Source organism: Salarias fasciatus, chromosome 18, assembly GCF_902148845.1.
Source record: "Salarias fasciatus chromosome 18, fSalaFa1.1, whole genome shotgun sequence".
Classification (NCBI taxonomy): domain Eukaryota; kingdom Metazoa; phylum Chordata; class Actinopteri; order Blenniiformes; family Blenniidae; genus Salarias; species Salarias fasciatus.
The window spans coordinates 17,337,743-17,353,269 of NC_043762.1; the positions used below are offsets into that span (position 1 = coordinate 17,337,743).

General features: G+C 38.8%; 1 protein-coding gene across 1 annotated transcript in view; it reads left to right on the top strand.

The window, feature by feature from the left end:
* The window catches only part of astn1 (astrotactin 1), a 337,883-nt gene that overhangs the window by 928 nt on the left and 321,428 nt on the right, over positions 1-15,527 (top strand).

Consider the following 15,527-nt stretch of genomic DNA (forward strand, 5'->3'; position numbering starts at 1 on the left):
TAGACCAAATCAAGCATGCATTAAGTTACATTGTTGTTTGACAGTGACTTTCGAGCTTTAAAGTTAGCACTTGTGGATTCCACTTCTATGTTGAAATTGTAGTTTCATGTGTTGTGAAGAGTTTTGCATGCATGCATTTTGCAGCTCCTAAATAATTCATGCACTTCTTTACTATAAATGAATGAGCTTAGGGCATATTTTTCAGCATTTTGGAATTACAATGTGAATTTCTAACCTGCTTATATCTTGATTTTTGGATATGCCCCAATCACATTCTTCAACATATGTTTTTACAGAATAAAATGATACACAGTTCTTCAGCTGTTTCCAATGGTAGCCTGGGTAATCACATGGTGATGGTCAACACCTGTTTCAGATGAAGTGTCAATAAAATGCAAATTGTACTACAAAAAAATTCAACCTTTTGCTGTGTCCTTTAGGTGTTTTGTAGCTACCAAAACTCGACAAAAGTATTGTCTCATAGAATTTCTATTGGCTCCTGCAACCTGCATGCAGACCTTGGCATGCATACAGAACTCAGCACACCTGTTATTAACACCTGGCCACTGCCTATGGTGCTGAATCCACTTCTACATTAAAGTTGTAGGCTGTGGTTGCTGTCCATGGTCCTGAATCAAATTCTGCATTAAAGCTTGAGTTTATGCCATTGTCCATGATCCTAAATCAATTTCTGTGTTCAAGTTGTAGTTTCCAGCTACTGCCCATGGTGCTGAATTTGCTTCCGTGTTAAAGTTGTAGTTTCTGGCCACTCTCCATGGTGCTGAATTCAATTCTAGGCTAAAGTTGCAGTTCCTGCCACTGTCCATCAGGCTGAATCTGCTTCTCTGTTGAAGTTGTAGTTTCCGACCACTGTCCATGGTGCTAATTCCAATTCTCCATTAAAGTTGTAGTTTCCGGCCACTGTTGGCGAATGTTGAATCTGCTCCTATGTTAAAGTTGTAGTTCTGCCACTTATCCATGTTCCCGGATGTGCTTCTATGTTGAAGTCGAAGTTTCCAGCCACTGTCTGTGGTGTTTTATCAGTTATTTGTGGAAGTTGTAGTTTCCAGCTGCTGTCCATAATCCTAAATCCACATCTATGTTAAAGTTGATGGTTCCATCCGCTGCCCATGGTGCTGAATCTAACTCTAAGTTGTAGTTTCCAGTTGGTGTCCATGGTCCTAAATTTAGATCTATGTTAAAGTTGTAGTTTTCGGCCACTGTCCATTGCGTTGAAATCAATTCAATGTTAAAGCTGTGGTTTCCAGCTGACATTCATAGTGTTGAATCTGCCTCTATGTTAACGTTGTAGCTCTTGCAACTGTCCATGGTGCTGAATCCAGTTCTGCGTTAAAGTTGTAGATCCTGCCACTGTCCATGGTGTTGAATCTATTCCTATGTTAGTCTGTAGTTTCTTCCACTGTCCATGGTGCTGAATCAAGTTCTGTCTTAAAGTTTTAGTTTCCAGCTGTTGCTCATGGTGTTGAATCTGCTTCTACTCCTAGTTAGTCTGGAAGCCCTTCTCATTCTCTGGGGATCCAGATTTAATCAGAAGACCTTTGTGATCTGGAAGCTCACGTCTATTAATTATATATATGTAGTTTTTCTACTTATTTTAGATGTTGTAGCAATCTGTGGAGTTACTCCTGTGGCTGGTGGATTGATGTCCAATCAGAAACAAAGGGAAAGTCACAGCTATCTATAAATACATTTGTATGTTTGTTGTTGTTGTTGTTGTTGTTGTTTTTGTTTTGTTTTTTGGAGGGGAGGGGGGTCCACATAACACATTGTATAAAAGAGGGAATTTTCCTTGCAGAAAGAAAAGGGTTGAAATTCCTTTAAAAAGTAAAAAGTTCCTGTCTGATATTTAACTTGTGAAATGAGCGAACTGTACCACCAACAACCAAACTGTTTTTTTCTTTTTTTTGTTTTTGTTATACACATGCAGCAGTTTGTTTTGTCCAAATTCATATCTATTTGTATATGGGTTTGGATGTTAGATCTACAGAGTTGATTTATCTGTTTATTGTCCCTTTTTGAAGTGGGTGCCTGTGTGAAATACAGTATGCTTATATAGAGCCATATGAAATCCGTGTTAACGGAATTGCGGACGGAATCGCGGAAATGGCCAATAAAAACGGAATTGGAATAAAACGCGGAATATTGCGGAATTCGTCCTAATCTGGTCTGAAATTCAGTTTTCGGGAGAAAATGGAACCTTATAGTGCAAAGCAAACATGCCGGGGGGACCGCCCGAGCTGCTGCAACGTGTACGTCACTTCCACAGCGCTGCTAACATGCTAAAGCTGCGTTCACAACGCCAAATGCTTTCCGCAATTTTGCGTCAAAATACAATTGAAAACAAATGTGAACGCGCGTTCCAGCCACGACGAGACGCGACGCAACAACACGATGTCCAAGCGAGCTGCTCCCTCCCCTCTCACACATTCAAGAAAGTTATGAAACTCCACGCTAAGCGCTAAATACAGAGCAGAACAGTACACGGACTTTTATGCCTCAGGGGAAAAGCTTTTTTCGTAAATGCTGTCAACATACTGTGGACTGGACTCGCAAGGACGCATGCGACTAATTGAAAATTATTTCTTTGTTGCAGGACTTTAAACATTAAATCGACTGTTATATCCTATTAAATTGTGGACATTTATTCATTTCCACTTACCAGACACCTTTTTTTATGGTAAAAATGAGCATAAAAAACAAAATACCAAATTCAGAAATATTAAAACGGAAAAAACGGAATTTGGGAAAAAATAAAACGGAATTGGGGAAAAAATAAAACGGATTTCATATACCTCTAGCTTATAGTATTGTTGAGTACTTCGGTGTTATGCTGTCACATTTTATAGGTATGTGAATTCGAGTGGAAGAGAAAATTGGGCTTGCATTATTGTTTAAGTTGTTGAGTTTCCTCACCAGTTTCAAAATTTTAAAATAGTCAAATATATGTGATATCGCACATTCAAGCTAAATTTGACCATTTTAAGGTTATTTACAGAATATACTTTATACATATAAACGTTTCGATGTAAGAATTATTCATGACTTTATCCCATTTGTGAAAAAAAAAGTCAGGCTATTTTTAAGAAAGATTGCTCGATAGCACACAGCATTACCAGGGAGTGATTATTAAAAAAAAAAAAAAAAAGTGTTGAACTGCATTTAAAAAGTTTCCTGTCTGAATTTCAACTTATTACATGTACAAACTGTACCACTCCCAAAAGTATTTTATACATTTGCAATGTGTTAGTAAATTGTCATTATTTATGTCTAAATAATCAGCTTAATCAAATAGTTTCATATGTATTAATTTGTAAATTGTACAACAAGACAGAGAGTTAGGCTTGAAATGTTTGTTGCAAAGAAAAAAAAAAGGAAAAAAAAATAGTTGAACAACCCAGATTGGTTTAGGCTGGTGCATTCTGTTTTTCTTGCACAGTCCAAAAACATCATTTCAGGTTAATCAGCAGCTCAAAATTGACTGCAGGTTTGAATGTGAGCATGTGTGATTGCCTTACACTCACAGTTCGCACTGTGATAGACTGAGTTTACCCTGGAAAAGTCCACAATCAGTTTGGGAATGGCTCCAGCACCCCTGCAACTCTAAATTAGATAAAAGATAAAAGTTGGATGGATAGTCAACTCACAATGTTTTTCCGTGTCTCCATTTGCACAACTTTAAGATTGCATCGTGAAGTTACCACCAGTCATTCTCAACTTAGATTGTTCTTGACTTTTTGTGGTTGTTCCAGCTGAAAGAGTTGTACAAAAAAGGTGTATTTCATTGGCTGATCTTTTAAATCAGAAAATGAGGGAGTTTGCAGGGCATAAGTAGTTTGTTTCATGGAATTATATGATACTGATTTTGCTCTTAATGGCAGTGATGTCCTCACAAAGTAATTAGCTTTACTTTTCTTTCGTAGCTTTGAACAACTGAGGTGAGGTTAATAAAAGGGATCCGAGCAATTAGTGGTGGTTGGTTTCTGCTGCTCCTTTCTAGTTTCTCTGCAGCCTCTTCTCTGTTGTTTTACTTGGCATGAGTTGGGAAGGGAAATTATTCAAAGAACATGTTCTCTAGCATCTCACATATGTTGATTTTATTTAGTGCAAATTATTCAATTCACACAATTTGACTGAATTCTTACAGCCCCTGTTTCTTGAATCCAGTAGTGAAATTTGCCACTTTGATTGCTGTGTTTAAAACTTAATGGCCCACTCATCTCAAACCAGATGTTTTTTCGCCCATATTTTTGGATGGATGGTAAACATGTTGCCACCAGCACTTTTTTTTTCAAGCTGATAATTTCTTATTTATTGTCAATAATAGTTTCTTAGTGGTGGTTATCATTTTTTCCTCACGGCTTGATGGTTTGAATTTACGTTGAGGTTACTCTTTGGGGTTTGCATGTTCTCTCAGTGGATTGGTTTCACTGAAGTATGGTTTCCATAAACAAATGTATGAAATCTCTTCCTCAAGGTTAATGTTGCAGCAGCTACTTGAACTTGAGGAAGCACTGCTGTCAGTTCTCCCAGTTCTCCTGAGAGCCGGCTTCATGAGAGAATTTGATTTATTTCCACCACTGAACTCAAGGAAGCCTTCAAACATCTTGATATTTTCAGTCCTTCGTGTCGTAAAGTGATTATGAACTGTGATTTCTTTTTAATTAACAGAGTGGTTCTTGACCTACAGTGACTTACAGCAGAGCTTAATTGGACTGTTTGGTGCATATCAACACTACCTGTGCATATAATCTCATCTACATCTGAGGTTCTCAAATGCATTATGAGGGCCAGAACTCCATCTAGCAATGATTTGAAAAATAATTTTTTCAGGAGACAAATCCATCCTGCCAGTTTAGATACTGTCCGTCACTAACCCTAACCATGGCTACTGAAAGAAATATAACTAATTGATTGTGAACCAAGTTTTTCTTTGTGAAAGAGAAATGCAGAAGCTGTTCGGACATATATTTGATAAGGTTTTAAGCTGAGCAGCATCAGTGTTTACTCAGCTGAAATACTGTAGTTGGTGTTCTGGTGGTGTAGTGGTTAGCTCTGCTTGCCTTACAGGAAGAACATCTTAAGCTTTTTGTGGAGGATGCATGTCCTCCTGCAATCAGAGGGCAGCAGAGATAGGTTATTTGTTATTCCAGCTTCTTACAGCCCAAACTTGGATGAAGTGGTCATGAGAGATTGATGTATGGATCAGCTGAAGTGCTTTGGAAAGCCACTGTCTCCATGAATATCCTTGACATAAGCTCTGTTGTATGCACAATATCATATTATCTGTTTTAATTAACAGACTTGCGGGTACAGGGATTAGTCCTGTGCAGATCCCAGTGATGTTTTGGATTACTATGTGTGTTTACTCCATGAGACCATGATGGCTCTTTTGAATGGTTAATTTATAGACCTAATTTAGACAACAGTTAATTCATTATGGAGTGGAGGGAAATAAGGCAAGACAAATGTACAGCAGATCTCTCAGGAGGGGTGGTGCATATTAACGACTTTGAATTTGTCTCTGACATTTTATTATGTAGCCTTTTGCTTCGAGATAGAAAACTTTTAATGAAAATTCACTCCAGGGAGCCCGGCATATTTCTGCATTTGTGGTTCGTGTAGCATCCCTGCTATCCAAATACAAACAGTGGAGCAGTTGTGGCCTTTTTTATTTTATTTTATTTCCCTTATGTGTTTGATACTTGATTTCAAAAACCTCTTTTGTGATAAAATAGGTCTTTGCTTTGAATTACAAACAACCACTTACACGTGTTGAAAAAGTGTTTTCCCAGGAAACTAATCTGTTTGTGTGACTGCATTCATAAAGAGCAGAGATTTAATTTAGAATATTTCTGTCTGCATTCTGTGACCCAGTTGTTGCCCAACACTAACCCTCATTGTTGACTCGACTATAACTACCATAATCGGCGCTTCTGTGGTTGAACATGTACTGTTGGCTAACATCACCAATGATAATTACAAGATACATATAAATTGATTAAAAAAAACATTATTTTATCATCAGCTCCTTTGATGCATTCAGTGTTTTGATATTGCTGTGGCCTAGTGAGTTTGTTGTTTCCAAATAAAGTAATGTTGACCTGCACTAATTCTCTGCCCAAATTTTATCGCATCAAATATTCAGCATGTTTAACTCAGGTGCAGCCATGCAGTCATCCAGAACGGTTTACAACACACCATTAATATTATGTTGTCACTGATCAATCACAGTCACTTTTTTTTTTATTAATATAAGAGAGATTTTATTAATGTCTATTGCAGTTGAACGGTTCTTTGTTTTAACCAACATTAATTAAACTAAAATGTGAAATGCTCACAGATTATAGACAAGTGTTAAATGGTAACTACAATTAACTCAAATTGAAAGGTTAACAATATTTTTTAAGTCCCTGTTAGATGCTTTTTTTTCAATTGTAAATTGCTGGTAGGTTATTTTTTAAATAAGTTTGTGAACTGCTGGTAAATTTGTTGGCAGCTATTATTATGATCCTTCAATCTGCCAGCCATTGCAGCAAAAGGAATAAAACACAAAATATTTTAGTCTTTCTTTTATGCCAAAGATTAACAAGATTAACACTTGGTCATGCGGTTTTTATCTGCAGTGAGTTTCAGTGAAGTTTATTTATAAAGTATATTTAAATGCTGCTAATGCTAATTGACCTGAAAGAAACACTTTGTTACTGTCATTAACCAGCTAAGAAGCATTAGCCAAGCTGCAGGAGAGATGGATAACCTGCTGGTTGGTGCTGACGTCGCAGCGCGGTTGCCATCTTTAATGGGTTACTGCTTCACCTCCCGTGCAGGAGGTCTGAAAGGCATCATTTTAATGTACAAAAGAATCTTGGATGATTTGTATATGTCTGCCATTTGTACAAAATAAAACCACAAATTGGTTTAAAATGAATCGGGTTCAGATTTGCCTTAAATATGAAAAAAGGGCTTCAGTAGAAGTGAAGACGCGATGCAAAGCAGGCCCTCATCCAAGATGTCAGCCATGCTGCTCTGTCTGCTCCTATAGGCAGCAGCAATCAATGATGTCTTTGTCTATCAATGGGCGAGAATACTGTCTGTTCTGCCTCAGCTTCCCTCAATTCAACTCGCTCTGCAGTGCCTGATTTAAGATTAGACGTTTCAGTCAACAATGCTCTGCCCGGCTGATAAACAGTTAGGATATGTCAATTGTGCAACACAACAAATCGATAATGAAATTCTTTGCCAACGCCTTTGTTAATGATATTTTATTGATTTTATCAGCTTTTGTTGGCGCCTCATATTGCTGAGTCAGAAAACATTGTTGAAATTAAAACTGTTCTGGCCAGCAGTCATGGATTTAATGTAATAATTACAAAACTCAACCGTTTTATAGTGTGCTGCTTACGTTGAAATAAAGATACTAGATGTAATGCATCTGCGCGTATAATTTTTTTCCCCAAAATACTGCCTCTATAGTAAGACATTCAGCCAGATTGTAGTAGGGGTTAAATGAAATCGAAGCGTTCAGTGTGTATGGAAAGTGGCAATTATGCTTTAAGAGTATTTTTAGAGATTGCGGCACGAGATTGCTCTGTCACAGACATGAACTCGACCGCCTTTCAAGTGCCGTGTTTGACAGTGAAAAGACAGAGCGTCTCTTTAAATGCCACACACTCGTAGGTTTTGACTTGTACCTTACATTTGGACAGTTGTGGAGCTTTATCATGCAGACTCTCTCTGCAGCAGTACCGAGTCTTCCCAGCAACTCCCATCACCCCTCTCTCCTCTGTGTCTCATTAGGACACCTTACACTCAGCTAATCCTTGGTAATTACGAGAGTTTTTGAAGACCGCAGAGGCACCGAGATCAGAACATCTTTCAGGGATGGACTCTGTGTTCTATTTAAAGGTGAAACTTTGCTGCCGTCTGCCCGATTTCACGAAGAAAGATGTTATGATGCATGCTGAGCCCTTGTTATTTTCATTAGCCTATCAGCCTCTTTTGAAGTAAGATTACTTTAAAAGTTTATCGAGTTTTAAATGCATGCCTGTGTGCATGTCGTGGTGGGACCAATTTAAATTCAGCTTCTTTCCCCCCCACATTTTTCTTTTGACTCACATTTTTCTTGCCAAATTGCTTCTCTGTGAAGCATCTAAGAAGCAATTTGAAAAGAGAGAGGGGGGGATTCTGTGAGTGACAGTAAATTCTAGCTGTAGGACTGCAGCCACTCGTTAGTGTCAGAGGAGCCTGGATACGTTATTAGAAATTTACCCTTTTGGTGTTGTGTCATAAATTGTGCGGGAGGTGAGGTAATAAAGTTGCCCTCTGGGAGACACTCGAGCTGTATTTGCTCTGGCGGTGATTTGCGCATTCAGGCCAGAAGGCCTGGAGAGAAGTATCCCTCTGTAACTGCCGACCATTCAAATCAGCTTCCTGGAACAATAATTTGGTTGGTTCCATTCAGAGCCGCACCGGAGGAAGCTTATAATGCTACCGCTGAAATTTCTATTGGATCTCACTGTTGCTTGTTTATGTCAGGTCATGAGTGTGGTTGTTCTGTAAACTCATGCATGTCTCATATTTTTAGATAACAAAGCTGACCAAACATTAAGGCCTGAACCCTTCACATTTTGTTACATTAATGCAAAGTATGGCTCAACTATAAGTACAACTACAAAAGAGGCAGTGCTGGTCCAGGGATCCTGGAAGGTCGAGGTTTGAATCCCAATGGAAATTTAGCAATCAACAGAGAAGGTTCGTCATTGAAAGACTTTTACCAAGGGGTTGAAATTGAGCCTTGGGCTGATCAACAGTAATCAAGTAAGACCTGTCTATTCCTGAAATAGCAGTCCGTTCTCTGGGTACAGTGAAAGCCATCAAAGAGAAGCTTGCAAAAACTGTCCAGACCCCCTGTTATGAGCGTCTTTTAATCTTTATCCAGCTGTGTGAATCACCTTGAGGAACTACCAAACAAGTAAATTCCAGCTTTTTTATATACTGTACGTCACATACAGTCTAACAGTAGTTGAGTCCCTCTAATCCACTGCAGGCTTATTTGTGACACTCGGCTCAACTCCTTGATTCTTGGCCCTTTTATGAAATTTCCACCTCAGAAAACATCCGTAAGTTCAAGCAGCAGCTGCTCCTTAACTGTAAGTCAACAATAAATAACCTCAGGCCCTGTGAATAAGTGACAGTAGTGAGATAACCAAGCCGGAGGAAGATTAAAGAAACTCCACCTAAAGTAAACTTTTTTTTTCCCAGTTCAGCCTAATGAAGTTTCAGGGTGAATAATGATTCAGTAAACAGTGAGATTTACCCGATTCCACACAGTTGTAATTAGACTCTAAATCAAATGTATTGCAACATAAATTAGCACAATGCAGTCGATGTTAATCATGGGATTACCAGGCAGTCTTCATGAAATGTGCCACATCCTGCACCCATTGAAAAATTGGTAATGACTTGCTCTGTAATGATAGACAGAAGCACTGAGCCTCAGAAGGGTTACTCTATGTATATATTTTGACACTGTATTGTTGCATGCATTAAGCTTGTTGCTACAAAGTCAATACTCGAGGAACTGGTTGCAAATGATGTTTAATAACTGGTGAAAGGAGCTGAACCACTCTGCACGACAACCGCTGTTTCCATTATCCAAGATAAAATTCTGCATTGCATTGAACCCTGGTTGGAAACAATGAGCTCCTGCTGCATTCCCCCAGAGAAATTAAAATTTGCCTTCATATAGTCCTGTCATAATGAATATGTTATACAGACATCTAATTACCGTACGTGCAGGCTGTCAAAGACACTTGTAAGATGAGCTTAGTGAGCACTCGGCTCATTTATTAATTGAATATTCACGCTGAGACAGCACTTTAAGGGTTGTTTTTTTGGAAGTGTAGGTGGCTCAAACAATCATGACCCACCTTACATAACCAAAACTATTTGTCACTTAATATAACGATTTTCAACAAAGACATTTTGAATCAGTTGTATACCCCAAGAAAAAAGAAGAGAAAATGATGTGCCTACATGGAAATATACTTCTGCTTTCATCTCCTGCCCACCCACATGCATTTATATTTTCTACCTGTTTCACAGATGTTTTTGCTGTTTACCCGTGGATAATCACACCTGATTCAGTAGTCTGGTTTGATCGATGTGTCAAAATGTCCTTGGGAGAAACGCTGAACCCTGAAAAACTCTTAATGCCGTGCGAGGACCCTGCATGGCAGCTCTTATGAGGGCTGTTAAAGAACTTTTTGAATGCAACAATTACTATTCCAATTTAAAAAAATAAATAAATGTCTTCAGCTTTCCCTTTAGGTTGGCCTATCCACATGTGAATGCTATTGTTACATGACTTTTAGCACATCCAGTAATGCAGCTTTCTGGTGCAAATCACCGCCAGAGTAAATCTTCCAAAGAGGTCACTGTGCCTGAACCCATTCAGAACGATGGGGGGATTTTAGCTTTCCATAAGCAAACAGAAATATGCAAGTTCAAATGAAATATGATTGTCCAACAAATATCAAGAGAACACACTACTCCCTGACGAGCCTGGGATTCTGTTTTTTTTCCTCCCTTCTCACCATCATGTTGTGATGAGAAAATCTCACTGGGGTCTGGAGTGATTGTGCCGTTCTTGAATCTTTCCACTTCACTGTAAGAAGCCAGCAGGACAAACTCACGGTTAGCCGTAAAAAAAAAAAAAAAAAAAAAAAAATCGTGGACATTTGATAGTTTCCTTATTTTTCGTTATTTTTCGTCTGGCATGAAGCCCTGTCTCCCGTTTGTAATTAAAAAAAATATTTTTTTGTAGGCCCTCTAGTGGCCTAAATATACACAACCTGCTTGATTTTGACATTTGGAAATAAAAAATAAAAAAAAAACGTTTCATATCAATTGCAGGTAAAGTCCTAATAAAATATTTTATCAAAAAGTAAAACAGTTGAGTATCAAGAACAAGAAGAAATTTTGAATAAGAACATAGAGGAAGACTGATAGTCCTCGCTTGTACTTTTGGTGTATGATTGTGTGCATGATGTCTCTGATCATGTAAAATCGATAAAAATCCATTGGAATAAGTTCCAGCCCTCTATGGTACCATAAGTTGAATCCAGCCAGTGTTGAAGATGATTGAGTTTCTAAGATGGGAGAAGAATACTATTATCATCAGAACTAAAAATAGCTGAAGTTTCAGTATGAGGATGGAGTACACTCTTTTCTGCTTCGTCTTCCTGCACAATAGCAAGAAAAACTTAACATTTCTCCCTGTTATTATTCTGCTGACTGACTCTTTAAGTCTGCATTCACAAAATGGAGGAACACAGAGGATTAAGTCAGCGGCTTTAAGTTGCTTTTAGCAATGCTTTCAAAACGTTTTCACTTTTCTCAATTATTGCAAAAGCCTGCCTCGTATTGCAATGCCCAAGCTTGTTTGTTAATTTATCTTTTGTGGAGCTTTTCTGCCTCTAATGTGACAGCAGAAGAAGAAAGGTGATTACACGCATGTCATTTACAGTTACAGTACTGCATGCGCTTTTATGTGCTGCCATTAAGGAGTGCGCATTGAGCACTTTAACAAAGACAGAGCCTTTTAGCCCGGTCATTAAAAGAACTAATTACCTGGTTCAAGAATGAACTGCTGCTTCAGGTGTTTCCAGTCTCTTATCCCACACTGTGATGGCACCAGGGTACACAACCTCTCTTTGTTTCAAGCTGCTTTTACCTGGTTTAATCAGTGTTTGAAGCTGGGTTTAACAGAGGATTTAAAAAGCTCCTGTGACGCCAGACTTCAGCCGCTGTGGTGTCGCCACTCTGCTGGATGTTTGGGACTAAGTTTGTTGATAGATGGGAGCAGTTGCAAAAAATATCCAAAACCTCTGTGTGTTTTTTTTCTCACCTTTGTCAGGATGGAATAAATCTCAGAAGTAAAGCACAATTATGGGCTTCATTTGTAAAAAGTCAATGGTGTGAGTTTTGGCTTACATTGTGACCAGTGTACATTGCCAAATGCTATGCCTCAACATGCCAGCGTGAAATACTAACAAAAACTCATTTTGAGGGCACTCATTGCTTTTTAATTACTTATTTTTCCAACATTACCCCCCCAAAAAAAACTATCAAACGTTTAATCTTAAACTTTGAGCTCTTCCAAATGTTTTGGCTGCTGCTTTAAAGGACAGCAGCATTCATCACCTGCAGTGAATATAAATGGATTATTTATATTTTCCTTGTTCTCATTGGAGGGAAGTTGTGTAGAGTTGCAGAAGAGTGTGCACTTGGAAAAATAAGTAGGTAACCAAGACTCTTGGTTAAAATGCAGTACAATATTTCACACTTGTACAGGTTTGTGCACTAAGCAATGTGCACATAATACTATAGATGATAGCTTCCTGGGTATATACTGGTGAGGGGAGATAGATGCACAACTCTGTGCAACAGCCACACAACGTTCAGTGTCTCTTACAGCTCCTCAAATCCCCGAAGACTGCACATTCCCAATTCCCACTCTGTATTCACATCGAGAAATGCCAGTGAGATTGCGAATGGTCTGAATCTTTCTCAGAATAATCCTGCAAAGTTTGCAGAGAATTTTGACTCAAACAACTTTAATCAAACTGTTATACCACAAGTTGAAACTTGTTAAATGAGGCTTTGGGGCTCTGAGGAGACTCACTATTTGAAGTCTGCCACATATAAGCCTAATTTGATAGAAATCATATTATTTATAGGCTTGGATTTTTATCTCCGATGTGCAAATATATTTAGTGGGCTCAGCTGTATGTAATCAGGTAAATCTGAATTATAATGGGATGAATTGTACATAGTGTACTAAAAAAAGCTTGACTGGATTTCCATCAGGTACATTTTACCCATTTTTGGTAATGCTTCAGGAAGATGAATTCTAGCACAAAGTGCAGTGTTTTTTTTTTCTACTTTGTCATCATGACACTTTTTATCCTTAATGAAACAGTTTTGTTCTTTTGAACTTTTATGCATTAGAAGTCAGAAGAGGCATAAGGAGAACATCCATATAGAATTTGAAAATCACGAAACTAAGATAAAATATTGCATGTGTACACAGTTTACAATGCTAGAATCTGAGCACTGAGTCGTGTATCCACAACAAAAAGTACTGTATTTAGGTACATCTCCTGGAAGACCTACTGCGGTAGAAACCAAGAGCTGGAATAAGAAAGGTTCATGGACTGTTTACCATAACCATGTTTAACAGTGACCTCGAAGCCACTACTGTCAAAAGAACATCATGCTAACGATAAAATGTTAAGGGACTCACAATTTGCCACTAGATAATACTCAAAAATTTTCAGATGACTGAATTTTGGCTGCGGACAGGCCAGAATTGGCAAACACACCGTGAAAGCTTAGATCCATCTTGCTTTATCTCAACGATTCAGACTGCTGCCGCTGGTATAAAGTTGTTTGGAATATTCTCTTGGCACACTTTTGGTACCCTTTGTGCCAAATGAGCGCTGTGTAAATGCCACAGCCTAGCTGACTACTGTTGTTCTAGTGACCATGTCCGTCCCTTTACGACTGCAGCGTGCCATCCTCCAGTGAGTATACTTCCAGCGAGATAATTTAACCACAAAGCGTGAATCACCTCAAACAGTCTCCTCAGCATGGTTTTAGTGTCCTCACATGACCTCCACAGATATCGGATCTCGGCCCAGTTCCAGGACCTCTGGGATGAGGCGGAGCATCAGACTGGCAACACAGATGTGCGACTGACAATTGTGCATAAAAACACAGTAAATTCACAACTTCATTTATGACTGGATGAGTAGATGTCCTAGTTTGGCTCCAGTTAAAATAAGCCAAATATTCTTTTTTTTTTAAAAAACTGCATATCCATGTCCCCTTTGTGGCTGATCTGGAGTCTGCCGGCCATGTTCAGTGTGGTTGTGGCAAATTTACATATGTCCCATGAATCACCACTGCAGAATACTTGCTTTTCTGGCCGTGTGGTGCCTCTGTTGAGGATAAATCTGCGATTAACACCAAGCGGAGATCAAAGATTGTTTTGGTGCTTGTGTAAAGGAACGACTGAGGATTTCGGAGGGCAGCGCAAGATGAGGAATTAAATTGGAGGAAAACAAGATAAATACACTAAAGGAGAGAGAGAGAGAAAAAAGGGGGGGCAAAAATCAGGAGAGATTGTGAGGCATATAGCAGCTAGTGAGTGGTTGCCATGGCAACACCATCGCCTCGCTTTGACGGGAGCACAAAAGAAAGGTAGTTGTTATTTCCATAGCAGGAGAGGACAGGACGGAAGGGAAGAGAGACGTTTGAGCTCCACGGCACTTTCACCATCTGAACACTGACGGTCATGAAAGAACATTAAGGAATCAAACATCACATCATCAAACCCTGTTCAGCTCGGGGACGACTTACTCCCAGTTACTACTTTCACCTTTTTTCCCCCCCATTCTGTAGTTCCTCTGCGTAATACAAGAATCAAGTCGTCTGTGCCTCAGAAGTGAGGAAGAGAGAAGGCAGTGGAGAAAAGAAAGAGCTAATCTGAATCGGCTTTAAGCTTTTCTTCTTTTTCTTCTTTGTCCTGTTTTTTGGTGCAGCTGAGAATCACTGGCGAAATGCTTTGGTTGGGGTTTGTGCAGCTTTTTAAACGTGTAACAATTAGAAATTTTGATTCAAAAACAGTAAAAATTCAAAAAAAAAATCATCAAAACTTCTCTTTTATTGTTGTGTAACAGTTAATGACTGCTTCTGTGAAAAGTGATGATTTGATTGTGATTTTTACTATAAATGCAAATTATGAAAGTAGCACCTCACGATCCTTGTGACTTTTTGTTTCTTAAACAGGAAGAGTCAGAAATGTTCCCACAGGGACAACTGGCTTGTGGCGGCCAAGCGTTCACAGCGACATCACGTTCTGATCCTTCTTTGTTGACTCTTCGTGTCATTGAGAAGCAGAATTCACCAAGCACTGGATTGTTCACCCAGTAATAGGGAACGTGAGCTGGGTTGAGACCGTTGTGAGACAGTTTAGTTTTACCCTACTGATGATGTGTTGTTGCAAACAACTCCTTAACAAACAAGAGTTGATTGAAATGGCAAATTTTAAGCCGGTTTGGCTAATATTGAAGCAAGATATTGCAGCTCCTGAAATTTACATTTTTTTTCCTCATAGGACAACAGTAATGAGTAAGTCACTGCACTCTGCATTTTATTGTGATTCATTGGAATCAGTTACTTGAATCCTATCACCAAATGTGCTGCAGCCGTATTAACATGGTAGTTCATCATGCAGTGACTCGCTTAATTCAACCTGTGTCACTGAGCACTATTGAGCAATAAATATTCACTATAAATTCTCTGGATTACTGCTTATTACCTGTATTGATTCAAAACATAAGGCTCAGGATATTGGTATTGTTAATGATTGTTGGCATATCAAAAGAAACTCATTGTAGGAACAAGGGCAATCTAGTACTTGAGAAACATATCAGATGCAAGCC